The sequence below is a fragment of the Vulpes lagopus genome, chromosome 8 (assembly GCF_018345385.1).
Source record: "Vulpes lagopus strain Blue_001 chromosome 8, ASM1834538v1, whole genome shotgun sequence".
Lineage (NCBI taxonomy): Eukaryota > Metazoa > Chordata > Mammalia > Carnivora > Canidae > Vulpes > Vulpes lagopus.
This window is the reverse complement of record NC_054831.1, coordinates 22,585,629-22,613,104: the sequence shown is the minus strand read 5'-3', so window position 1 is coordinate 22,613,104 and position 27,476 is coordinate 22,585,629. Positions and strand designations below refer to the sequence as shown.

At 39.6% G+C, this 27,476-nt stretch overlaps 1 protein-coding gene across 3 annotated transcripts in view; it reads right to left on the bottom strand.

Moving 5' to 3' along the window:
* EXTL3 (exostosin like glycosyltransferase 3) overlaps nucleotides 1-27,476 on the bottom strand; it is a 140,435-nt gene that overhangs the window by 63,893 nt on the left and 49,066 nt on the right. The window contains exon 1 of one of the 3 annotated variants that reach the window (XM_041765344.1): nucleotides 24,079-24,262. The exons of 1 other annotated variant lie outside the window; for it this stretch is intronic. The gene's annotated coding sequence lies outside the window, so the exon portion shown is untranslated. Of the gene's footprint in view, nucleotides 1-24,078; nucleotides 24,263-27,476 lie in introns of those variants that run through there. One more of the 3 variants, XM_041765342.1, reaches the window with a different exon arrangement.

Below are 27,476 nucleotides of genomic sequence, written 5' to 3'. Positions count from 1 at the left end.
GCAGCCTGGCCTAGATCACACTGTCCATGGGACCTCATAAGGTCCCCAAAAGGCTCCCAGTCTGCATTCCCATGCCAAGATATGGGGAGATTGGGACGCCTGGGTGGCTCAGGGGTTGAGCATCTGCCTTTGGCTCAGAGCGTGATCCTGGAGACCTGGGATCAGGTCCCACATCAGGCTCCCTGCATGGAGCCTGCTTCTCCCTCTGCCTGTGTCTCTGCCTCTCTCTCTCTCCCCTCCCCCTCTCTCTCTCTGTGTCTCTCATGAATAAATAAATAAAATCTTCAAAAAAAAAAAAAAGATATGGGGAGATTTGTTTGAATGCATTTTAGTTTACTGGTCATCAACTGTATCCCAGGGATTTCTTTCATGTGAAAGAGAGAGGCCTCACTGTATAACTGCACGTATGCCTACCCTATCACAGTGTGAAATCAAGTCAACATACAAGTAAAGTGCATTTAAGGTTTAGATATTGATAACTGTTTCAAGTATAAAACTATGCAAAAATCAAATGAGTATCATCAATTTGTAGATGAAAGATGGATGCCTGAATCACAGACACTGCTAGATGAATGCCTTCTGGGAGCACAAAGGTGACCTAAGGATGTTCTCAGTAAAAAATTTGAAAACTTGATCTTCACAAGAGCTTCTTGGATCATTTAAATATCCTGAGGTCTGAGGGGATACTAAAACTACAAATCATACATCTGATAAGGGGTTAATACCAAAATATATAAAGAACCAAACAACCCAATTAAAAAATGGGCAGAGGACTCGAATAGACATTTTTTCCAAAGAAGACATACAGATGCCCAAAAGGCACGAAAAGATGCTCATTATTAATCATCAGGGAATCATCAGATTGGGTATTATCAAAAAAGACAAAAAATTCCAAGTGTTGGTGAAGATGCAGAAAAGAGTGTGTCATGAGAATGTAAACTGGTACAACCATAATGAACAACCATATGGAAGTTCCTCAGGAAATTTAAAATAGAACTAACGTACCATCCAGTAATTCCACTTCTATGTATTTAGGCAAAAACAAAAAACAGTGGTTTGAAGAGATATATGCATCTCCACATTCACTGTAGTATTTTCACAATAGCCAAGACTATGGAAGCAATCATAGTGTCTATCAATAGATAAATGGATAAAGATGTGGTATATATAAACAATGAATTATCACTCAGCCATAAAGAACGATATCTTGCCATCTGAGACAACATAGATGGACCAAGATGGTATAATGCTAAGTGAAATAAGTCAGACACAGAAAGACAAATACTGTATGATTTCACACATATGTAATTTAAAAAACAAAACAAAAGAGAAACATACTCATAAATACAGGAAACAAACTTAATTACCAGAGGGGGCCTGGGTGGGGGTAGAGGTGGGCAAAATAGGTCAACGGGGTTAAGATGTACAAATTTCCAGTTACAAAATAAATAAGTCATGGGGATATAATGTAATGTACAGCATAGGGAATATAATCAATAATATAATAACTTTGTATGGTGACATGATAATCAGACATGTTGTGGGGATCATTTCAACAACGTATAAAAATAGCAAAACATGGGGACGCCCAGGTGACTCAGTGGTTGAGTGTCCGCCTTCAGCTCAGGGCATGATCTCAGAGTCCTGGGATTGAGTCCCACATCAGGCTCCCTGCAAGGAGCCTGCTTCTCCCTCTGCCTATATCTCTGCCTCTCTCTCTCTATGTCTCATGAATAAATAAATAAAATCTTTTTTAAAAAAAATAACAAAACACTGTGATGTACTCCCAAATGTAATAGGATAGTGTATGTCAATTACACATCAATTAAACAAAGAAACGAAGATGAATTAGACCATGTCTCTCCCTGCCTTAAAAATTTTCAGTGGCTTTCCATTGTACTGCCAGGCTCTTCATAACTAGATCCAGACCACCTGTTCTACTTCCTTCCTCAACTTTATCTATACCAGCTTCCTTTCAATTCCCTAACTACACCAAGCTCTTTACCGCCTCAGAATTTTTATACCAGCCATTCTTTTAGTCTCAAAGGCTCTTCCCCAGGACTTCTCTGGCAGACTCCCATCCTTCAGTACTTTTTTTTTTTTTTAAAGATTTTATTTATTTATTCATGAGAGACACAGAGAAAGAGAGAGAGAGAGGGGAGAGAGAGAGAGAGAGAGAGAGAGAGAGAGAGGGGCAGAGACACAGGCAGAGGGAGAAGCAGGCTCCATGCAGGCAGCCCGATGTGGGACTCAATCCCGGGACTCTAGGACCACACTCTGGGCCGAAGGCAGGCACTAAACCGCTGAGCCATCCAGGGATCCCCTTATCCTTCAGTTCTTAACTTTCTTGCTATTCCCACTTAAAGTAGCTGTTCTTACTCCCTGACACTTTCTGGCACTCATCTATTGATTTCTTTCATAACATCTTTTAATTCATAATATCTTCTCATTTAATTCATTTAACTCCTGAAGACAGGAATCTCATTTGCTTGGATCACTGCTATATCACCAGTACCCAGCACAGCGTCTGGCATACTGTGAGTGCTGTATAAATATCTGTTAAATAAATTAATTATATCACTGATCATTTTCCCATTCTACTTTCTACTTGATTTACCATGAAACCATACTTCCTGGTGTTCTACCTATTTCCCTGACTTGTTCTTCCTTTCTGCTTTGTTGTTACCCAGTACTCCTCTTACCTCATATGGAAAATGATCCCCTAAGGTTTTCAACATAACCTAGTACTGAATCTATCCACTTAAATGGCTTCAACCCCTTAAGCTACTACTCCGACCCTAGCCTTTCTGCTCTGCACTAGTAGACCAACATTTCCAACTCCCTAAAGGATACCTCTCCTAAGATATATATCACAATCATGATTCCAAGTACTTCATCTTTCCAATAACTTACAGTTCTGCCCATGATACTACCTTCTTCCTGTCTTGCCAACTAGAAACAATATGATATATAAGAAAGAGTATAGACCTCAGGGCTAGCCAGACCTGGATCAAATCTCAGCTCTGTAAGCTATTAAATAAATGGTCACCTAATCATCCTGAGCCACAGTTTTTTTCATCACTAAAAAGATAATAGTCATGCTCAGGATCATTATGAGAATTAGAAATAGCAAATAAAAAATAACCTGCACAATATCTGACATATAGTAGGCTACTTATTAGCCACAAGTCTTAGACTTACTTTTATTTTTATAAAGATTTATTTATTTATTTATTTATTTATTTATTTATTTATTTATGAGATAGAGAGAGCATGAGAGGGAAAGGCAGCAGGAGAGGGACAGAGAATCTCAAGCAGACTCTGGGCTGAGCATGGAACCTGACACGGGGCTCAATCTCATGACCCTGAGATCACAACATGAACCAAAACCAAGAGTTAGACACTTAACCAGCTACCCAGTGCCCCTTAGAGTTATTTTTAATTCCTCCAACTGCTTACATTCACATCTGACCTCCTGCCAAACTATATCCATTCTTTCTTATAATAATAATTATGGTAATAATATTTATAATAGCATTAATAATAATTTACAAAAATGTTGTATTTATCCCTACTGCCTTCAATCTAGTATGGACCATAACAAACCATAATGCTAATCTCACATTCTCCATCAATTTATCCAGTTTCATTCCTAAATCAGTATTTTCTATTTCATCTAATAGTGCTTCAGTTTGAATAATTTCAATTGACCTTTGAGTTCACCAATCCAATTCTTCTGCCAAATCTAGTCTGTCATTAATTTCATCCAGTAATTCTTTAAGAGTTTATTTATTTGAGAGAAAGAGCACAAGCAAGGTGAGGGGCAGAGGGAGAAAGAGAAGTACACTCCCTGCTGAGCAGGAAGCTCTATATAGGGCTCAATCCCAGGACCCCAGGATCATAACCTGAACTGAAGGCAGATAACTGACTGAGCCACCCAGGCACCCTTCATCCAATAAATTCTTAATTTTAGGTATTTTATTTTCCAGTTCTAGAATATCCATTAGGCCCTTTTTTTAGAGATTCTATTTCCCTACTGAAATTCTCCATCTATTCACTTTTTTTCCATCTTTTCCATTATTTAATATATTCATAAAAATTAAATTCCTTATCTGCTACTAGGACACCTGTGGATTCGATTCTATTTTTTCCTCTCTTAATCATGGGTCATATTTACTTGTTTCTTTGAAATCTTATAATTTCTTATTGTATGGTAAAACATACAGGACATAAAATTTGCCATCTAAATCATTTTTAAGGGGTGCCTGGGTGGCTCAGTTGGTTAAGTGTCTGCCTTTGGCTCAGGTCATGATTCCATGGTCCTAGGATCAAGCCCTGCATTGGGCTCTCTGTTCAACAGGGAACCTGCTTCTCCTTCTCCCTCTTCCTGCCACGCCCCCTGCTTGTTTATGCTCTTTCTCTCCATCAAATAAGCCCAGTCTTTAAAAAAAAATTTTTTAAATAAATCATTTTAAATGTACCACTCAGCAGTATTAATCACATTCACAATGTTGTATAATCATCATCACTATGTATTTTCAAAACTTTTTAATGATTCCAACAGCTACAATTCTTATAACTATTAAGCATTAACCCTCCCTTTCCCTCTCCCCTCCTGATAACCTAATTTACTTTGCTTCTACGAATTTGCCATCATACAATATCTGTCCTTACGTGCCTGACTTATTTCACTTAGCATGATGTTTCAGCATGTCTATGTTGCAGCATGTCTCAGAACTTCATTCCTTTTTATGGTTGAACAATATTCCATTGTGTGTATATACATCCATTTTATACATTCATCTGTTGATGGACACTTAGGTTGTTTCCACCTTTCAGACACTGAGGTCTTTGTTAATATTTGCCTAGCTTAACAGTTTCCATTCTCTTTCTAGCAAACTTTCTATTCCATGTGTTTCAGGTACCCCTATAAACATGAGAACAAAATTTCATTTTTTAAATAAAACTCCAATATAACAATCTTTGTCTTTAAACTGGCTTTTGATCCACTTACACTTATTGTGATACATTAAGATTTACTTATAACAATCTTAATCTGTGTTTTATTTTTCTATGCTCCTCATCCCTTTCCTGTCTTCCGTTTAGTTGATCAAGGTTTTTATTCCTTTTTTTAAACCTTTCTACCAGTCTGTAAGTTATATATCCAATTTATCTTCTTCAGAGGTTACTCTTAAAATGTTTTAACATGCATTCTTGAGTCAAAAGTTTAAAAATATGTCTCCTATTTCCTCACTCCTCTCAATTAATAAAAGATCATCTTCACCTATGGTGACCTACCTTTTGACTTTTTTACAACATTATTGACTGATATTTTATTTTTATGCTCAATATTAGCCTTTATTATTAAAAGAATTCACACTTGGTTAGATTCACTCATATATTTACCAATTTCCTTACTCAGAAATTCCATTCCTTTTTGCATTTCATTCCTTCCCTCTGCTTTTCTTTTTCCTTAAGTAGTTCCCTCAGTGAAACACTGTTGTTGGTAAACTGTTTTTATGTGAAAACAGTTTATTTTATCCTAAATCACAATGATGATCTAGTTGGATATACGATTCTAGACTCACAATTCTTTTCCACCAACAGTGAAGAATCCTCTGGATTCCATCATTGCTGCTGAAAAGGGAAAGTCAATCTAATGGTTGTACTTTATAGATAATCTGACTTTTCATTCTGGTTGCATTTAAGATCTTTTCATCTATGGAGTTCTGTATGTATGTACATATACATCTGGGGCACTAGGGGGAGGGACACTCAGTATTCATTAAACATTAATTCTTAAGATTCATGTCTTTCATTAATCTAGAAAATTCTCAGCCATCATCTCTTTGAATTTTGCCCGTACCTCGTTCTCTCCTTCTGGAACTCCTTTCAGATGACTAGATACATGTCAGACTTCCACATTCCGTTCTCCATGTCTTTAAACCTTTCTTTCATATTTCCTCCTTGTCCTTTATGCTGCCTGCTGGAAATTTCCTCAGATCAACCCAGGTTAGGAGTCAGGAAGTTGATAGAGAGTCACAAACGAAGTATGTTAAACTTTGGGAGCCACATAAAGTCTGTGTAAATAGAATATTTTGTTTCCTTTAAAAAAAATAATCCTTTAAAAGTGAAAAAAAACCATTCTTTCCATGTAAGCTGTACAAAAAAAACAAGCTACAACCCAGATTCACCCAATATGCCATAGTTTGTCAAATCCAGATCTAGTTCATTAATTTGCTCTTCTGTATCTAAGCTGCTGTTTATCCTACCCACTGGGTTTTGGGTTTGGGTTTTTTTTTGGGGGGGGGGGGGTCACCCACTGGGTTTTAATTTCAATGACTATTTTACACTTCCAGAAGTTCTACTGGCTCTTTTTTTAAAAGTTGCCGTATGTTTATAATAGCACCTATTCTTTCTCATGTTTTCTATTCCTTTTCTTCATGAGTTTAGTTTCTTCTATCTGCTAATTCTTGCTTATAGAGGAGTAATGGATTGTTTATTCACATGCTTTATAATTCTATATTGAGTTCATTTTTGGTAGTGCTTTATTCTAGGATGTACGTGTTCTGAGTTGAGGATATGCCCCTCTTGAACAGTTTCTGTTTTCCAGACACCTCTGTCATATTATTAGCCTTAAACCATTTTTTAACATCAATTCTCAATCTGGAGATTCTCCCAGATTCCACAGGTATTGCAAATTTGAACATAATACCAAAATGAAGAGAAAGTCATGGTCTTGAGTTCTCTGCAGATATTACCTTCCCCAATGAATTCAAGATCCAAGCTAACAGAAACGTCTCTGTGATCACAGGCAGATTTTTTCTCGTCTATCTACTTCTTTAGTGAATGTTCAGCCCTCTGAATATCTATACTCTTATCTGGTGTCTCAATTCTAAAACTCACAGGCCTAAGGGTTTTTCTCTTGTCTCTATGGAAACTAAAATGCAAGTTACTAGGACTAGCAAAATAGCAAACACTCTAAGGGGCTATAACACCTAATTGCACATCACATGCCTTTTCAATCCCCAACCTTCCCTGCTTCCACCATACGTTTTTATTTTTACTACTTTTTTTTCTTGAAAGCACAATGTGCATTTTGTAGCAGTGAGGGGTTTCTGTTTATCTAGTCTGCTATTTTGCCAGAACCAGAGACCTCTTCCAGTCTTTTCTCTATGCATGAATAGACATGCTTACAAAACATACAAAAATGTTTCAATCATGACTCAAGCATTATCCCATTGCAAAGAATGAGCTGACTCAAGTTGTACTCTTTCTCCAATTTTCTCCATCTCTCCTCCCCAATAGCCACACCAAAAGACACTGGATTGACATTCTTCCTCTTTTCCACCTATGCACTTCTTTGGAGTCATTTTTAAAGACTTCATCTTTCATAAAAGTTTCTCCAACTATACTAGATTACACAACTCCCTAAATACCCACTGTACTACTCAGTATTAGAGAATTCAGAACCTAACTGTTTATTAGTTTCATTTAAGTAATTTATGTCTCACCAGCTGGATTAAAACTCCTTATAGAGGGCAGCCCGGGGGCTCAGCGGTTTAGCACCACCTTCAGCCTGGGGTGTGATCCTGGAGACCCGGGATCGAGTCCCACGTCGGTTCCCACGTCGGGAAGCATGCATGGAGCCTGCTTCCCCCTCTGCCCCTCTCTCTCTCTCTCTCTGTCTGCCATGAATAAATAAAATCTTAAAAAAAAAAAAAAAAACTCCTTATAGAAAGAAACTATTCTTCTCACCACTTTTGAAATCCCCCTACAGACTACTACAAAGTTCAGGTAACTTATCACCACTCAATAAATAATTATACTAGGAACAACTGGGTGGCTCAGCAGTTGAACATCTACCTTTGGCTTAGGTTGTGATCCTGCGGTCCTGGGATCGAGACCCTCACATCAGGATCTTCACAGAGACCCTGCTTCTCCCTCTGGCTATGTCTCTGCCTCTCTCTGTGTGTCTCTCATGAATAAATAAATAAAATGTTTTTAAATAAATAAATAAATAAAAATACTAGTTTCCTGTCTTAATTTACATTTTTATTCCTCTTCAAGTTTAAGATTTATAGCCTAGATAGTCTTGGTTCAAGGAAAATAAAATACTATAAAATAAAAAGAGAATTTCACAGCCAGGAGGAGGCTTGAAGGCCACCTGGACTTGCAGCTATACTATCTGGCTCAGGAGTCCACATAGCTTTCATAATTTAGGAATATTACATAATTTCCTCCTTAAATGATGTTGAAAATCCCTACCTACTTCTAGGGTTATTGTAGGGATTCAATAACATATTATACATGAAAAATATTTGTGGGACACAGCTAAAGCAGTGGTGAGAGGATAATTTGTGCATGGAGTGTCTACAATAGAAAAGAGGGAAAGTCTGAAATCAATAACCTAGGCTCCTACTTCAAGAAACATAAAGTAAGCAGAAGAAAAGAAAGAGCAGAAATCAATAAAAAAACAGAAAAACAAAATGAAATATTAATAAAAAAAGAGGTTTGTCAAGAGTTTTGACCAACCTTCAAAACTGACCAAAAAAAGACACAAATTACCAATGTCAAGAATGAAATAGGGAATATCACTACAGTCCCTGCAGGCATCAAAAATATATGGGAAGACTCTATAAGGTGTATAAAACCTCTATACACATAAATTTGACTTAGATGAAATGGAACAATTCCTTAAAAAAACACAAACTACCACAACATACCCAATATGAAATAATTCTATTACTAAATAAATCAATGTTGTAATTTTAAAACTCCCCCAAAGAGAAATCCCTAGCCCCAGATGACATAATCTCTACCACAGGGAGCACTTTCTGGTTCGTTTTGTAAACCTAGCATTTCCCTGATACCAAAACCTGACAAAAACCATACCAAAAAAAGAAAGCTACAAATAGCTCTCATGAATAAAGCCATAAAACTACTTAACAAGATATTAGTGAAAAGAATTCAGTAATATATAAAAAAGAACTAAATTATGATGCATTTAAGTAAGGAAAGATTATTTTCATATAGTTAATCTTATCCAGAAGCATGAAAATCCTCTCCAAATGGAATATTCACACCTTCCTTGATTTCTGTCAAAATGTTCTGTCATTCCCTCCCTCTCTCTCTCTCTCTGTCTCTCTCTCTCACACACACACACACACACACACACACACCTTATCTCATATTAAGTTAATCTGTATTTTATGTTTTTTTAATCATCTGCTCTCTTGATTCTCCATCCCAACAGTTCTTTCTCTGATTCCTTTCACCACTCCTAAAGACAGTGGTTCTTCACCAGTTCCTCCTTTGTCCTCTTCTCTCAGTCTTCACTTACTAGAGGTAGCCAATTAGCTTCAATTAGCCTTTCTAACTGGATGACTCCCAAATTTACTTCTCTATACTTGTACCCTCCCCCCCCCCATATCTCTTTTCCATGGTCAGCAATAGAGACACCCACACCTTAATGTTCTAATGGCAGTAAGGGTATATCTATGATTATAAGGAGGTTGCAGTATTGTTTCTTCTCCCAGCAGAAAGAGAAAAAAAAATTCTAAATACATTTTGCTTATAAATACAAAGTAGAATTCTTTATCTGCCAGCCACTCACTTTAGGGCTTGAAACAAGCTTAGTTCTTGGAAAGTCAAAACTCAATTCAAAGTCCAAGAGGTGGGGAGCCTAAGTGGCTCAGTCAGTTAAGCATCCATCTCTTGATTATGGCTCAGGTCATGATCTCAGGGTCCTGGGATGGAACCTTGAATCAAGATACGTGCTCAGCAGGGAGTCTGCTTGAGGATTCTTTCCCTCTCCTTTTGCCCCTCTCCCTGCTCCTCCTCTCTCTTTCTCAAATAAATAGTCTTTAAAAAATAAAACCAAAGAACAAAAGAAACCAAAAGTCAAAAAAGTGAGCTGAGAAGTTGGAATTTACAGTTCCAATTCAGAATTCTGCATGCCATTTGTATTTTGCTCTCATCTTCTCACTCCTATACTTAACATACCAATGCCCTCTATTACCATCTTTTCTTTGCAGTGGTCTTCTCTTCTAACATTCCTTACCACAACTGGCAAACTATCAGCAGGAACAATACCTGTGATCAGGACTTACTTAGCTTTCAAGAGTTTGATAATACAACTATCTTATTGACTGGATTTTTTTCTTTTAACACTAAAACACTCTAATACTGAAACTCCCTATGACAGATCTGGGATATCCATTTATTTAGGTCTTCTTTTGTGACTTTCTTTTTTTTCCTTTATTCTTTTATGACTTTCAATAAACTTATATAATTTTCTTCATACCAGAAAAAAAAACCAACAAAACTAAATTGAACTAAAGTAAAACATTCAATGGAAGAGAAAAAAAGCATCAGGGAGGAAAGAAGGGAATGGCTGGTTCCACGGGGCTGCCATCATATAATCACATCTGAATGGTATGAAGAGAGAATGAGGCAAGAAACAGAAAAACTCAACACTTACCAGATGTTCCCAAATGAAACTTTCAACTGACTTTAAAATTGTCAATAATTATAATAGCTAACATTTGTTGAATGTTTACTGTATACCCAGTTAAACTTATTATATTCCTTAACATAATCTTCACAACAATCCTATGAAATAAGTACTACTACAATTCTCATATGAGGAAACCAAAGCACAGAGGTTACATAACTTGCCTAAGATCATCCATACTAAATAAAACTTGGCTTCAAATCAAACTCTTAGATCTGCTTTGATTTGAGGGTTGATTTTAGAATTGCCCACACTCTTAATCCCTTAACCATTCTGGTGAACTGCCTATGATATTAAATCAAGGAACACAGTACACATTTATATCATGCATAAATTATTTTAAAATTATCCATATTACTATTGTTTATTACTATAACCATGGATAATAATTATAATTACAACACAGTAATATTACTTCAGAACCTAAAGCTAACATTATATTCATATTTAAAGTATTTATCTGCTCTACCCTAGAAACTAATAATATATGTTAACTAAATTGAATTTTTTAAAGGTTTTTATTTATTTGACAGAGAGAGAGGGAGAGCAAGCACAAGGAGGGTGAGTGGCAGGCAGAACAAGAGGGAGAAGCAAGCTCCCATGGGGGGAGCCTTTGGGGCTCAATCCCAAGACCCTGGGATCACAACTCAAACTGAAGGCAGACGTTTAACTGACTGAGCCACCCAGGAGCCCCAACTAACTTGAATTTAAATAAAAATTAAAAAAAAAAAGAAAAAAGTATGTATCTTCTAAACAAAACAAGACAATAACATACTCAGAGCAAAATATCTTTGCTGGTGTACCTATGACTTACCTGTGTATCTGGTGCATGTAGCACTTTTTTTCATGTAAAACAAAATTGGCCCATCAAGGAGGCAGAATTTCATTACAACCCAGGTGCCAGGTTCCACAGAACTGCTTGTACGTTCCTGCTGTTACTGCCACAAGCCCTTCAAATTAGGTAAACATAGTTCTGTACAGGAAATCATTTCAGCAAGGTTGTTGAAAGCAATATTTCAGAGGCTTTGTTTTGTTTTTAAATACTAACAACCCAAAAGAACATCATTTCCTGATTTCCCACCAAACAGAGGCATGACAAACAGCCTGTTATGGCAAGGTAGTACCTAATTCAAAAATCAGGAAATGTGTTAATAAGCACTAAAACAATTCCCCAATCTAGCTAGCGCTACTGTTAAGATGCTGACTACTCTCTTCTATTGTTCAAAATAACAAAAGGCACTTTCCAGAGAAGCTAATTGTAAATAAAGCATGACTGGTAAGAACTGCATGTAGGCACTTCACAAATTAAAGGACAGAGAGGCCATGTGTTGTTGGTTTTTTTCCACTAGGATTATTTTTTAAGCTTTTATTTAAATTCCAATTAGTTAACAGTGTAATTATTAGTTTCACATGTACAATATAGTGACTCAACACCTGCATGCAATGCCCAGTGCCCATCACAAGTGCCCTCCTTAATCCCTATCACCTATTTCGCCCATTCCCTGACTCACCTCCCCTGATAAACATCAGTTTGTTCTCTGTAGTTAAGAGTGTGTTTCTCAGTTTGCCTGTTTTCCCTTTGCTTATTTTGTTTCTTAAATTCCATAGGTAAGTGAAATCATGTGCATAGTATTTGTCTTTCTCTGACTTATTTCACTTAGCATAATACTCTCTTGCTCCACCATGTCACTGCAAATGGCAAGATTTCATTCTTTTTTATGGCTGAGCAATGTTCCATTGTGGGTGTATGTGTTTATATGTAAACATATGTGTGTGTGTGTGTATACACCTCTTCTTTATCCATTTATCATCCGATGAACACTTGGCTGACGCTTGGGTATTGTAGATAATGCTGACTACTGTAAATAATGCTATCTATAAACATTGGGATGCATGTATCCCTTTGAATTAGTACTTTTGTATTCTTTGGGTAAATACCTAGTAGTACAATTGCTGGATTGTAAGGTAACTCTATTTTTAACTTTTTGAGGAACTTTCACGCTTTTTTCTAGTGTCTGCACCAATTTGCATTCCCACCAACAGTGCAAGAGGGTTCCCTTTTCTGCATCCTCAGCAACATGTTTCCTTAGTTGTATCCATTCTGACAGGTGTGAGGTGATATCTTATTGTAGTTTTGATTTGTATTTCCCTGATGATGAGTAATGTTAAGCATCTTTTTATGTGTTTGTTAGCCATCTGTATGTCTTCTTTGGAAAAATGCCTATTCATGTCTGCAGCTCATTTTGTAACTGGATTTGTTTTTGGGTGTTGAGTTGATAACTTCTTTATAGATTTCGGACACTAACCCTGTTAGTATCCTGTATCAGATACATCATTTGCTAGTATCTTCTCCTATTCCATAAGTTGTCTTTTAGTTTTGTTGTTTGTTTCTTTTGCTGTGCAGAAGCTTTTTATTTTTATTTAGTCCCAATAGTTTATTTTTGCTTTTGTTTCCCTTGCCTCATATCCAGACATATCTAGAAAAATGTTGCTACAGCTAACAAAGAAGTTATAGCCAGTTTTCTCCTCTAGGATTTTTATGGTTTCAAGTCCTACATTCAAGTCTTTAACCCATTTTGAGGTTTCTTTGTGTTTGGTGTAAGAAAGTGGTCCAGTTTTCCCAATAGCATTTGTTCAAGAGACTTTTTTTCCTACTGAATATTCTTTCCTGCTCTATTGAAGATTAGTTGACCATATAGTTATGGGTTTATTTCTGGGTTTTCTATTCTGTTCCACTGATCTGTGTGTCTAGTTTTGTGCCAGTATCATAGTGTTTTGATCACTACAGCTTTGTAATATAACTTGAAGTCCAGAACTGTGATGTCTCCAACTTTGCTTTTCTTTTTCAAAGTTGCTTTGGCTATTCAGGGTCTTTTTTGGTTCCACAAAAATTTTAGGTTTGTTTGTTCTAGCTCTGTGAAAAATGCTGGTGGTATTCTGATAGGGATTGTAACGTGTAGACTACTTTGGGTAGAATAGACATCTCAACAATATTTGTTCTTCTAATCCATGAGTATGGAATGCTTTCTCATTTATTTGTGTCATCTTCAATTACTTTCATCAGTGTTTTATAGTTTTCAGAGTACAGGTCTTTCACCTTTTGGTTAGTTTTATTCCTAGATATCTTATTGTTTTTGGTGCAACTGTAAATGGGATAGTTTTCTTAATTTCTCTTTCTGCTGCTTGATTATTGGTGTAGAGAAATGCAACAGATTTCTGCACATTGATCTTGTATCCCACAACTTGACTGAATGCAGTATCGGTTCTAGCAGTTTTGGGGCCATGTGTTTTTCACAATACAACCACCATAGTAGCTTATTTACTGCATAAGCTGAATCTGGATATAAAATAAGGGAAATAGAAAGTTGTCACCAATTAAAAACCAAAATCAGGTAAGAAAAACTGATTGTACTCTGACCTACTGAGTTGAGAGTCAAGATTATGATACAATCACAGAGAACCACTGTTAAGCCACCCTTATTATAGGGCTTTTAGAAAGAGAAAAACAAGCATCTTTGGGCTAAAGTGTAGATTTCTAAGGCCAAAGATGTTCCACATATACTACTCATGGAAAAATCAAGGTATTGATAAGTAAACAAAGATTACTGATTAACCCAGGTCATCTGTTTAGTCAGCAATAAACCTGAAACCAGAAGTCTCAAAGCCTGGGTAAGTCTCCAATTTGAAAATTGTGTCTTTTCCTATATCCTTCCCACTGGATTGATAACATCCCATAAACCAAAATCATAATGTCTTACTAGGCAGTTTTTAACTAAGGTTACAAATCTGATTCACAACTCACTTAAGGACTTTTTTCAAATGATAAACCCAGGCCCAGCCTGCATTAACTGAATCAGAACTCCCAAAAATGGGGCCCAGTCTTCTGTAGTTTGACAAAACTCCAAGGTGATTTTAACACAGGGTACACAACTCTAACTCAAAACCACTGGACTAACAAAGAATTAATGACAACCTTCATTCAGATTGATGACATCCGAATCAATGCAATTACAGACAACTAAGGAAGACAAACAACAATATACCTTATTCATGTAAGAATTCTGTGGACTACATTATACACCTTTGGAAGACATGGAAGGTAGGGGAAACTTTTCACTTGTTATATTTATTTATATTTACAATGTACTCTAGATAACACACTTTACACATAGTATCTCATTTTATCCTCACATCAACCATCTGAGGGTAGGTATTGTTATTTATCCTTTACAGATAAAGAAATGGGAATGACTAAGGTTAGGTAACTTATTCAAGGCCATACAGCAAGCAAGTTGATGAGCCCTGCTACAAACCCAGGTCTATCTGACCTATACCCTACTACTCACATATTTACTATCTGTTTACCCAACATTCATTTTACAATAGGCATGTATCAATTTTGTGAAGAAAAATATTATCTTGCTGCAGTTGCTATAAAGTACATCATACTAAATTTTTCAATAAATGAATGTGACAATTAGCTTTTTGGAAAAATAAAGTCAGATTCCTGCATGACAAACCAAATCCAAAAATAAATCCCAATGCATTCTAGAGATAATTGTAATAAGTGAAACCATAAAAAGAACAAAAGGAATACATGTAATATTTTTACAGGAATCCAAAGAAAACAGAATCTGTAAAAGTTAAACAGATTTGACTACATAAGAAGCAAAGGTTTCTATATATTTATTTTTTAAAAGGTTTAAAAGCATCTGCAACATGACATTAATAGATGTAAAAGCAATACGACAGTAGTCAAAGGAAATAAACAGGAAATTACACACATACCTCATTTTATTTTTTTTTAATTTCACTTCATAGATACTGTGTTTTCTACAAGTTGAACGTTTGTGGCAACCTGAGTTGAACAAATCTATATGCCATTTTTCCAACATTTGCTCACTTCCTGTGTCTATGTCACATTTTGGTAATTCTCAAAATATTTCAAACATTTTCATCATTATTTTATTTGTTAAGGTGATCTGTGATCAGTTGATGTTACTATTATAATTACTCTGGGGCATCGCCAACTGTACCTATCTACGATGGCAAACTTAGTAAGATAAATGTTGTGTGTGTTCTGACCATTCCACCTATGCTGTTCCCTCTTTCCTCTCCTCGGGCTTCCCTATTCCAAGACACAATACTGATATTACATCAATTAATAGCCCTACAATGGCCCATAAGTGTTCAAGTGATAGGAAAGTCACAGATCTCTCACTTTAAATCAAAAGCCAGAAATGATTACCTTAGTAAGGAAGGCATGCTGAAAGCCGAGATAGGCCAAAAGCAAGAGATGGGCTCTTGTGCCAAACACCCAAGTTGTGAGAGCAGAGGAAAAATTCTTAAAGGAAATCAAAAACCTTCACACAAATGGTTAGAAAGCAAAACAGCCTTATTGCTGATATAACAAGTGTTGTAGATAGAAGATCAAATCAGCCATATAACATTCTGTTAAACCAAAGCCTAATCCAGAGCAAGGCCCTAATGGTCTTCAATTCTGTGAAGTCCGACAGAGGCAAAGAAGCTGCAGAAGAAATGTCTGAAGCTAGCAGAGGCAGGTTCATGAGGTTTAGTAAGCCACCCCTATAACATCAAAGTGCAAGGTAAAGCAGCAAGTGCTGCTGGAGAAGCTGCAGCAAGTTATCCAGAAGATCTAGCTAAGATCATTAATGAAGGTGGCTAAACAATAGATTTTTAATGTAGATGAAAGAGCCACTTATTGAAAGATGTCATCTAGGACTTCTATAGCTAGCTAAGAGAAGTCAATGCCTGCCTTCAAAGCTTCAAAGGACAGACTCTCTAGTTAGTGCCTAATGTGGCTAAGTTGAAGCCAAAGCTTAACTATGATTGTGAAAATCCTACGGCCCTTAAGAAGCGTGCTAGATTTACTCTGCAGGAACTCTATAAATGGAAAAAAGCAGATGACAGCACATCTGTTTACAACACGATTTACTGAATATTCTGAGCACACTGCTAAGACCTACTGCTCAGGAAGAAAGATTCCTTTCAAAACATTGCTCACTGACAATGCACCTGGTCACCCATGACCAAGAGTCCTGCTGGAGATGGATGATAAGACTCCTGTTGTTTTCATGCCTGCGAACACAACATCCATTATTCTGCAGCTCACAGATCAAAAAGTCATTTCAATTCTCAAATCATATTATTTAAGAAACACATTTCGTGAAGCTACAGCTACCATAGATAGTGATTTTTCTTTTTTTTTTAATTTTTATTTATTTATGATAGTCAGAGAGAGAGAGAGAGAGAGGCAGAGACATAGGCAGAGGGAGAAACAGGCTCCATGCACCGGGAGCCCGATGTGGGATTCGATCCCAGGTCTCCAGGATCGCGCCCTGGGCCAAAGGCAGGCGCCAAACCGCTGCACCACCCAGGGATCCCGGTAGTGATTTTTCTAATGGACAAAGTAAATTGGATGGATCTGATGGATTTCTCTGGGCAAAGTAAACTGAAAACCTTCGGGAACAGAGTCATTATTGTAGGTGCCATTAAGAACATTTGTGATTCGTGGGAAAAGGTCAAAATATCAACATGAGTGGGTTTGGAAGAATGTGATTGCAATCTTCATGGAGGACTTTGGGGGGCTCAAGACTCCAGTGGTAGAAATAACTGCAGATGTGGTGGAAACGAGAACGAAAGTTAGATGTGGAGCCTGAAGATGACACCAAATGGTTGCAGCTTTGTGGCAACATGAACAGATGAAGAGTTGCTTCTGATGGAGGGGCAAAGAAACTGGTTTCTTGAGATGGAAACTACTCCTGGTTAGGATGCTGGAAGACTGTTGAAATGACAACAAAGAATTGAGAATATTACAGAAATTCAGTTGATAAAGTTGGATTGAGAGGACAGACTTGAACTCTGAAAGAAGTTCTGCTGTGCATAAAATGCAAACAGCATCACACACTACAGAGAAACTGTTCACACAAAAAAGAGTGAACCGATGTGGCAAAAACTCCACTGCTGCCTTATTTTAAGAAATGGCCACAACTACCCCAGCCTTCAATACCACCATTCTGATCCATTGGCAACTGTCAGCAATGAGGCAAAATCCTCCACCAGCAAAAAGAATATGACTTGCCAAAAGCTCAGATGATAGCATATTTTAGCAATATTTTTTAATCATGGCACGCACATTTTTTAGACACTTAATAGACTATGCTGCAATGTAAATATAACTTTTACATGCATGAGGAAACAAAAAAAAATTCATCTGACTTGCTCTACTGTGGCATTTACTTTATTGCAGTGGTCTGGAACCAAACCTGCAATGTCTCTGATGTGTGCAAGTATACAAAAAGAAGGGGCTCAAATCATAAATAATTTTAAATGATTAATTATCCTGGCAATCATAGAAATGTACATGTTAATAAGATACAATGATATTTCCCATGTATAAATCAGCAAAGAATTGTAAAATTATAATATATGGTGCTAACCAGGATCAAGGATAACACCGCCACACTCTGCTACTGGGAGTGAAAATTGGCACACCTTCCAGAACACAATTTGGCAGTAAGTAATAAAAGCCCTGAAACTGTGCCTACATTCTAACCCTATAATTCCACTTCCAGAAATTATTATTAAGAATCACAAATGAGAAAAAGAATTTAACTTCAAGAATATTCACAGTAAAACATTACAAAGTATACCACTTAATAAAGTCCTGTACATCTCTGTATACACTGGCAGCTACACAGTGAGGCAGGTACTCTTGCTTGTTTTAGTAGTAGGAAGGTAAACAGAAAAGTAATTTGCCATTTGTAACAGAAATCTTTAAAATGTTCAGCGATTTCACTTTCTAGGAATGTATTCCACGTGAACACAACTTTATTTTTAATAGCAAAAAGAATAATAAAAATTTAAATGTTCAAAATTAGAAGCATGGTTAAGTACAAAGTATGACAAAATCCATGTCATTCAAATGACTATTGCGCTGTCAATAAGCTTTCCAATCATTTAAAATAAAATTGGAAAATGTTCACAATATCACAGTAAGAAAAACATAGATTCTACTATATGGGAGGGAGGGAGAAGAAAACACAGGCTTTTAAAAATAAGGTTTTCAGATGGATTTTGCTAAAGTATCTCCCTGGAGCAGTCAACTCGATGTGCAAGTGCCGGGAGTGTAAACTAATTTGTCTCAGGCTTCTGTGTCTCAAGAAAACAAGATTTTTATTTTATGCTATGAATGAGACAGAGAACTGATATAAAAGTGTGGTAAGTGATACATAAATCAGGTTTATGACTCAGGTATCCAACTGCAACCTTCATGGGTGAATTCAACTCAAGACTCCAGTTTTGCTGTCCCTCTCTCATTACTGTCTGATTCACTGGGTCCCCCAACTTCACAATTTCTTGTCCTTCTTCACTTGTATGCTCCTTATCCTTTTTTAACTCATAAATCAAAGGACTGAACTAAATGACCTCAAAGATCCTTTTAGATTCTTGGACCCCACTGGATTTACAACCGCCTGGAGCACAAGAAAGCACATACATATCTATTTTACTGGGGGGATAAAATGTTACCAATACATCAACTCAGGGCAGCAAGGCTCTTCCCAAGACCTCCTTTTGTTTCACCTCCAAGATTTTAAAGCATAATGCTTTCTTTAAGGGCCTCCCCTTAGTTGTCCACTGGCTCCATTAATAACAGGGTCCTTCCTCATCAACTACTTTCTAAGCGACAGTGCTTTTATATTTTACAGCTCCACTTCAGACAAAGTCATGCTGGGAAGAGTATGTCAAGGCTGGAAAAAAAAAAAAAAAAAAACCAGGATACAAAAAGATTTTGTTAGTCTGGAATATCCAAGCAGATGGAAATTTAATAGAGATAAAGGCAAAGTTCATCATTTAGACCCCAAAACTACATGGAAATGATGTGGCTTAACAGCAGCATACACATACATACAACACAGAGCTGTGACTTCAGTTGACTATAATTTCAGGAGTCAAGAATGTAGGACTGCTTGGGGAAAGAGAAACCTTATCATCTTGTTCTTCTGTTTTGTTTTGTTTTTTAAACCTAGTGTCAAAATAGGAAAGAGTAAAGGTTACTCTCCACTCTGTAAGGTGACATTGTATGTTGACGACTATAAGCTGTGTTGTATGCACTTTAAGAAGGACATTAACAAAGTAAATGAGGGCAGAAGACTAAGAAGCTGATGAGGGCATCTGTCAAATAAGAAACATTTGGGGACACTTGGGTGGCTCAGTCCGTTAGGAGTGTGCCTTCACCTCATGTCATAATCTCAGGGTCCTGGGATCAAGTCCTATGTTGGGCTCCCTGCTCAGCGGGGAGTCTGCTTATCTCTCTCTCTCTCTCTCTCTTTCTCTCTCTCTCTGCCTCTCCCCTGCACTCATACACTCTCTCAAATAAATAAACAAAATCTTTTAAAAAGAAAAGAAACATTTGAAGGAAATGGAAATATTTAGCCTATAGAATGGAAGATCTAGGAAAAGGCCAGAAATCTTAATAATGACAGAAGCCCTCAAAATGAAGTAAATGAATGAAGTCAGCAGGTAGAGACTTTAGCAAAATGGAAAGTATATTTGGCACCTAAAGGAGATTACTACTGATAGAAATATGAGCTCTGTATCACTGAATCTTCTATTTTTTTTTCTCAAGAAAAGCCAGAAAGAAATTTTTATGAGAAATCTCCCCATTTCTAAAAGTCCATTCCCAGGACGCCTGGGCAGTTCAATGGTTGAATGTCTGCCTTTGGCTCAGGTCATGATCCTGGGGTCCTGGGATCAAGTCCCACACAGGGCTCCCCATGGGGAACCTGCTTCTCCCTCTGCCTGTGTCTCTGCCTCTCTCCCTTTGTGCCTCTCATTAATAAATAAAAATCTTTAAAAGACCGTTCCCAATTTAAGTTTTTGCATAAACTGGGCAGCCAAATGATATGTGTGCTGGCCTCACTGACCCATGCACACAAGTCTGCAACTCTTGTCTTGGGAAAACATGATGGCTACCTTCCAACATCTGAAGAAATGTCATAGACTTGTTTTATGCTTCCCTAAAAAGTGACAATTACAGAGAGGCCAAGTGCACGTCACTAAAGAAAAAGAAAGCTAGCCTTTTTCTGCCCAGGAAGATTCATTTCATTGTGCACATTCAAAAGGAGACAGGTCAGTAAGTAATATTGGCCAGTTCAAGAATTCTGCACTTACTACCACTGGCCTTGGTCAAATAACTAAACCTCCACACATCTCAGTTTTCCTTCCTACCTTCCTTCCCCGTCAAAAGAAGGAATAGTGTTAACATTTACCCTCCTATCTCTCAGAGCTACTGTAAAGATCAAAACCCATGTAACAAAAAAAGGAATATATGAAAGTACTGTATGATGGTAAAGAACTATAGTAATAAAGACATTATTGTAACCTGACATCATAAGGTATTTATGTACTTTTATCATAAAAGATAAGGATATATTCCCTAATTCATTTTTTATTCCTCCCACAGTATATCAAACATTCGTTGAAAAAAATGTTTAAAAGGAAGTTGGAGAACAAGGGTAAAATGATATAAGAAGGTAGGATAACAGAGAAACAGTCACCAAAACAAACGTCCGGGATGTTAATCATTAATATCACTGACCAGTCTAAATAGTATTGCACACAAATGGAAAAATATCCAAAAGTAATGACATGTGTATGAGGGGCCAATACACCTGGGCAGGCACTGGTAAACTACATCTGGCTGCCTGTTTTGTAAATAAAGTTACACTAGAACACAGCCCTGCTCATTCAGTTACAGATTTTATGTCCTACTGTATGTATTTATCATATATATATGTATCATATGTATGCTGCTTCCACTCTACAAAAGCAGAGCTGAAGAGCTGCAAAACCTAAAATAGTTATTATTTGGCCCTTTACAGAAACAGTTTACTTACTTTCCTGTAAAAGTACTCTCAGGTTAAAAACCACACAGGTGACTAGACGTGGAGACATCATCCATCTTCCTATGGCTCTATCCCTGGGATTTTACTGGGTCATTTTGGTGCAGGTGAGTGAAAACCCACACTAAACATTATGGCCTGAATGTAGGGGAGGTAAATAATGTGCTAAATGGAGACTCCATATTCCTCTTATTCACTCAAGATCACAAAATTTTTAATACTGCTCCTCCCTCCCACCTAGTAACATCACCAAAGAGATGTGAAAAATTCCCATTGTACAAGGAGTGTGGGACTGGTTCAGGCGGGAAAAGATTATTCTCATAGGTGAGCCCACCTCTGTCCCTCTTAAGTTCAACTTGCATGTGTCTGAACACTATTTTCATGGAACATACAAAAACGTGAAAAATCCTCTTTCCTCTTAGTTATCCTATCATTATAGGTTTTCAAAACCGTTACCAAAAACTAAGAGGGAATAAAAATAAAATGGAAATAAATATGCTAACAGAAGCTTTCTGATATAAACTTAATATCCAGCAGAAATAAGTGCAGTTTTAGGACTTTATGAAAGATCCATATTCCTTGCCTCACTCTGAAGTTACTATGTGCAATCACTCAAATCTCTACCAACAATGGATCTAGAGGGATCTTCGTTTTCCTAATATCTGACTCTACTTCTATTTCAGGCAGTATTTACAACCCTCCTCCAGGGGATTATTTGCCAGTCTCACCTCAGACAGGGAACACACACACACACCTCTGCCACCACCTCACTCCTGTACCACCCTTCAATGACTTTCCACTCAACAGCTAGCCTAGTGACCTGAGGGAAAGGGCACGTCCTTATCGAATCCCCACATTCTTCTGATGGCTTCCAACCATTCTTTGAACCTTCCACCACGTCCTAGAAGTCCACTACTCAGTTAACCCGTGACTCATTGCTCTCTAACCTGTTCGCGTATAGTCTTTTTACTCATAGGTTAAAACTCTGAGGTCTAATCATTAGGATATTCCAAAGGCATGCCACACATTTAATGCCAGTTTTTTCCCTAGAAAACAGAGAGAAATATGAAGGAATGAAGACAGGCTCTTGTCAATCATTTGGTTAGCAGTCATGCCCCCTGACAGCACATTTTCAGATATTAAATAAATGTTTCAAGATTCTGACAATTCACAATTCTAATTCTCCTCTAGAAAGCGTTTACGCTGGTTTCTCACAAACTTATGAGTACTTATGATTCCTCAAACTCCCACAGAGATGGAAGATCAGGAAATTCCTACAGAATATGGTATTTTTAACTCACCAATAAGAGTTTTAGAAGATAGTCGTTCTTTCATCAGGAAATACTTAAAAGTCCCCCTGCTGAATAAGTTGTTGAGGATCCTTAGCTTCACTCAAGACTATCAAGGCCCCACAGGTTACTCCTATCCCAGGCGCTGGGGATATACTGTATAATAACTGGACAGAGCTATTATCATTGATCAAAACAGGGAAAAACGCAGATAGTCTCCATGACTGCAACACACAAAGATCTTTTTAAAACAAAAGAAAACATGGGGGACCCAGCCTTCAAAACTGAAGCTACCTAAATTAGAGGGAAAACAGAACAAAGTGGGGGGAAGAACTGCTAAAGACACCCCTTAAGTAAATCACACATGGGGGGGGGGAGACGCGTTGTTCTGCATTTCCTCCTTCTCCTCCTCCTCCTCCTCCATAGGAGTTAACTAATAGAACTTGATGAATCCCTTAGAATCTTTTAAAGGGAAAGAAGTACAGATCCACCAAATTCAAGTCTTTTGAGAGCCACAGATGTACAAAGAGGAACTGAATCACTGGCTCAGCGTGGAGAAGAGACAGACACTATGTGCAGTCTGGCAGCCCAGCCCGATCTTCAAAGGGCTCGGGATTTGTACTGTCCCCTGCAGCGCACGGGGTCGGGTCACCGGGCTAAGATTTCAGCAGTGTAGACGTGCACTCCGCGGCCCCTCTCCTGCCCAGGCAGCGCTAGGCCGGCCCATCGCTACGGAGCCGGGCCTGGGCACCTGGACCCTCGGACAGGAAGTGGCTATTATTCTGACTGCGGGCTTATGATCAAAGGAGGTGAACCCCGTGGAAAGAGCCAAAGGAGGAGCAGCTGCAGGCGACCGTGTCTGAACGCGGCGCAAAGCAGATGGTGGTAGAGTGTGCAGGGGGGCCGGGGGGGGCCGGGGAAGGGGGGCAGACCCGGGCCGCCCCCTCGTCGACGGAAGATGCTCTTACACAAACAGCTGGACAAACACTGGGGGCAGAGGCAGGGTGGAGGGCTGAGGGAGCGGGAGAGGCTGCACAGCTGAAGCCGAGCTTCCAGAAAAAGAGGCAGGGGTGGGCATCCCAAACTGAGGCTACGAGGGGCGCCGGGGCGAAGGGAGGGTCGAGGGGGGAGCCCCCCGGAGCCGGGCTACTTCCTCGCTGGCGGCTAAGGCCCCGGGGTCCTCCCCCCAGGCCCCCGAGACGGCTGGGAAGGCCTACGCCGAGGCTGCACGCCCCCGCCGCGCAGGGCGCAGCCTGCCCCGGGCTCCTGCGGCCCCAGCGCTGCCGGACCAGGTCCCGCCCGCCCGCCCGCCCGCTGCCCGGCCCCGCTCCAGCCCCGCGATCCCTACCGCGAGCGCTTCTAGGCCGCCGCCCCCGGCTGCTCGCGGCCCCAGCCGCCGCCGCTGCTTCCGTCGCCAGGAGTCCGACCCGCTTCCAGTTCAGGGACGAGCCGCCGCCGCCCGCCCGCAACTCGGGTACCCGAGAACCGCTCCTGCCGCCCGCCGCCCGCCCTCCAGGCCGCGCCGGATCCTCCGCTCCCCCTGCCGGCGAGCAGCCATTTCCGACAAGCGACTGCGGAACTTGCCGAAGTGCGTCGGGCCGGAAATGGCCGGAAACGGCCGAACCCGGGCGCTCGCGAGCCGAGCGGCGCTCGGGACTTTCCGGACGGCGCTCGCAGGGCCGCCGAGGCGTCGGGCTCCGCCAGCGGGGTCACCGGAGTCCGGGAGCCGCGGCGGCGGCGGCGGCCACGCCGGGGATTGTGGGAAACGCTCGGCCAAGCGAGGGCGACGGCGAGGGCGGCAGCCGGGACGAGGGACGCGGCGAGCCCGAGCCGGAGCCCGAGCCCGAGCCCGAGCCCTCGCAGCAGCGCCCTGCAGATGCCCCTCGCCCTTTGGAGACCCCTACCTAGGGGCTGCGGGCCCCACTGCAGGAGCCCCAGCCGCTTCGAGCCGGCCGGCGGAAATTTAAATGCAAACACAAATCCGTATCGGTGGAAAAGGCCTTTCTAAATGAGCAGACGGTCGCCAGCAATGGTCTGACACACTTTGAATATTTAGCAACAAAGAAAAGGCCGGGCAGCTTGGATGGTTAACGAAAACAACAACAACAACAACAACAACAACCTCCCTTTACAAAAACAATGACTTAATGCAGTCCAGTGGCAAGAGCAACCAAAACTAGGAGGAGGGGGGAGAGCAATACCGTTTGAAATACTTAAGAGCCAATCCCTGTGAACCTAAGAGTGCCAGATTCTACAGTCCTAAGAGACACTCCCACACCTGCAAAGTCAGGACAAGAGTTTTGGGGTAACTGAAACAATGGGAGTGGGCGAAGGAACTCTACCAATCCTGAAAGACACACCTGATCGTTATTGCTAACTCAAGAATGAGCTTCTTTTTTTTTTTTTTTTAAGATTGTATTTATTCATGAGAGAGGCAGAGGGAGAAGTAGCAGGCTCCCTCCCTGCGGGAACCGGATGCGGAGCTCGATCCCAGGACCCCGGGATCAGGCCCTGAGCCAAAGGCAGTCGCTCAACCCACAGAGCCACCCGGGTGCCCCGCGAATGAGTTTAAACCACTATTTAAAATCTATAAATGCAATAGAATCTAAGATCAAATTTGCTTCAACATTTTTTTAAACATGTGTTTAAAAAAATAAAAAATAAAAATAAACATGTGTTAAATCCCCAGAGGGCAGGGCTTCTTCTCCAGGGTTTCCCAAGTAGGGAACCCAACACACACCAGAACCTGGAGAAGCTGGGGAAGGCCAGAGGGCGGCTGCTATTCCTGCACATGGGAGGTCTAGTACTCTAGCGGGATTGCAGCCCCTGAGACAGCTCTACAGCTGCCATATCCCATCCACACACTGTTCCTGGTGGAGACCAGGCCCACGCTCTAGCTAGGAGGCCGAGAAAATCCTGAAGATTGATTAGTTTCCCAGAGGGAAGTTTGAGCTCAGGATTCCATCTGCAAAACAAAACTTTAAAAACCCTAGCAAACTGTTTTCCAGAACACACTCTTCATCTCTCCAAACCCATCTCCTCTTTCTGATCCTCCTTTTTCTTCTTTCCTGACTCCTCCTTACTCACCCCTATTTCCATTTCTTCTCATACCCCACTGTTTCCCTCACCTTTATTCCTTTATTGTAATAGTATATCACCATGAACAAATATTCAAAGTCCTACCACCATCACATATGTACAAAAACCTAACTTTTACCAATGTGTTCAGGAAAGGGGGGGAAGCAAATTTTTAAAAATCAGAAGCATTCCAGGAAATGAAAATGAAGAAAACTGTTGCCCAAATATCCTGAATAATCTAACGTTGTCTTTTTTCCTTTCTCTCTCTCTTTTTTTAAACAGTTCATCTTCTTGGCTCTCCTCCAGAGATCTGTGGCAGCAGGCACAAGTCTGGCAGTATGGGAGGAGACACACAGAAGCCCAGAAGCTACGGTAAGAATTACCAGGTATTGGTTCATCTTCCTCACTGACAAGAGAGGACCTGCAGAAGCTGCTACCTGGAGGACTCAGCCTAAATGTCTTCTCACACATCTGAGTGACTTAACACATTGTTGCCCCTATGGGTGATTTATTTGATGCTTAGGATATTCAAGCTTTAGGAAGAAAAAGGATACCCAACCAAAATTTGGTATATCCTTGACTTCACTGGAGCCCTGGGTGCTACCCATCCTCTCTTCCTTTGGATCTTTTGAGCCTGTCCTCTCTCACTTCTTCTTCCCCTCGAAGAGCTGTAGCCTCAGCCTCTTCCTCTGACTCCTGTTCCTTCTCCTGACTCTTAAGAGTGTTCCTGAAAAGATATGACAAGCTACTTTCTGATTCCTCTCCACACATGCTTTATTGCCAATGTCAATCAGCTCCTTTGCATCATATGCACCTCTGAGAAGATTCCTCCCTGCGGCACTCCAGTCCCTGTCTTCAGGCTGCACTCCAGACATCAGCACATCATCATCCTATTAATGCATGTTTTATGAATACTTACTTGCAAAGCAATAAGCTAACCCCTTTGTAGGCATGGTCTCATTTTAATCCTTACAAGGAGATATCAGTGTATACATGGCAAACTGAGACTTAAAGCTAAATAAATAAGATGCCCAAGATCACAGAGTGGGACACAAGGTACTCCAAGTCCTCTGAACTCCAGAGCCAGTGTTCTTGACCAGAACAATCTGTCTCACCAAACCTTATATATCCTACAGTGTACTCATCTTTACTCTTCCTCCTTTGCTTTCCTCAAATGTTCTTATTGATAATGGTGTTACCATTATCTTTGCTAACATAGAAACACAAAACCTGGTACCATCTTGACTTCTCTCTTCACCATCATTATCAAATCAATTTCTAAGACTTAACACCTTCACCTATAGGATTTCTTCTGTCTCTTCTCTGCAGTCCCACACTTACTTCCCTGATCCAAGTCCTCATTACTCTTCTCTTGGGCTGTTGCCTTAACTCTGCAATTTCTGGCTTGGAAAATACAATCACATTCATAGTAGCTTTCCTCCGGAAAGAAAACCAAGACAACAGGGTATGCGGTGAAGCTAGTCTTCACTGATCTCTCCATATTGTGACCTTTCACAGCATTTATTGTCTCTACTTTGCATTTTGGAACTGAAAATAGTTTTGTATTGTTATTTAACTGTCATATATGCAGATCTTTATATTTTTCAAGGAAGTAGGGAAGAACAGAAACCAGTGTGCCTTTGGTACCAAATAGCAGGAACCCATGGA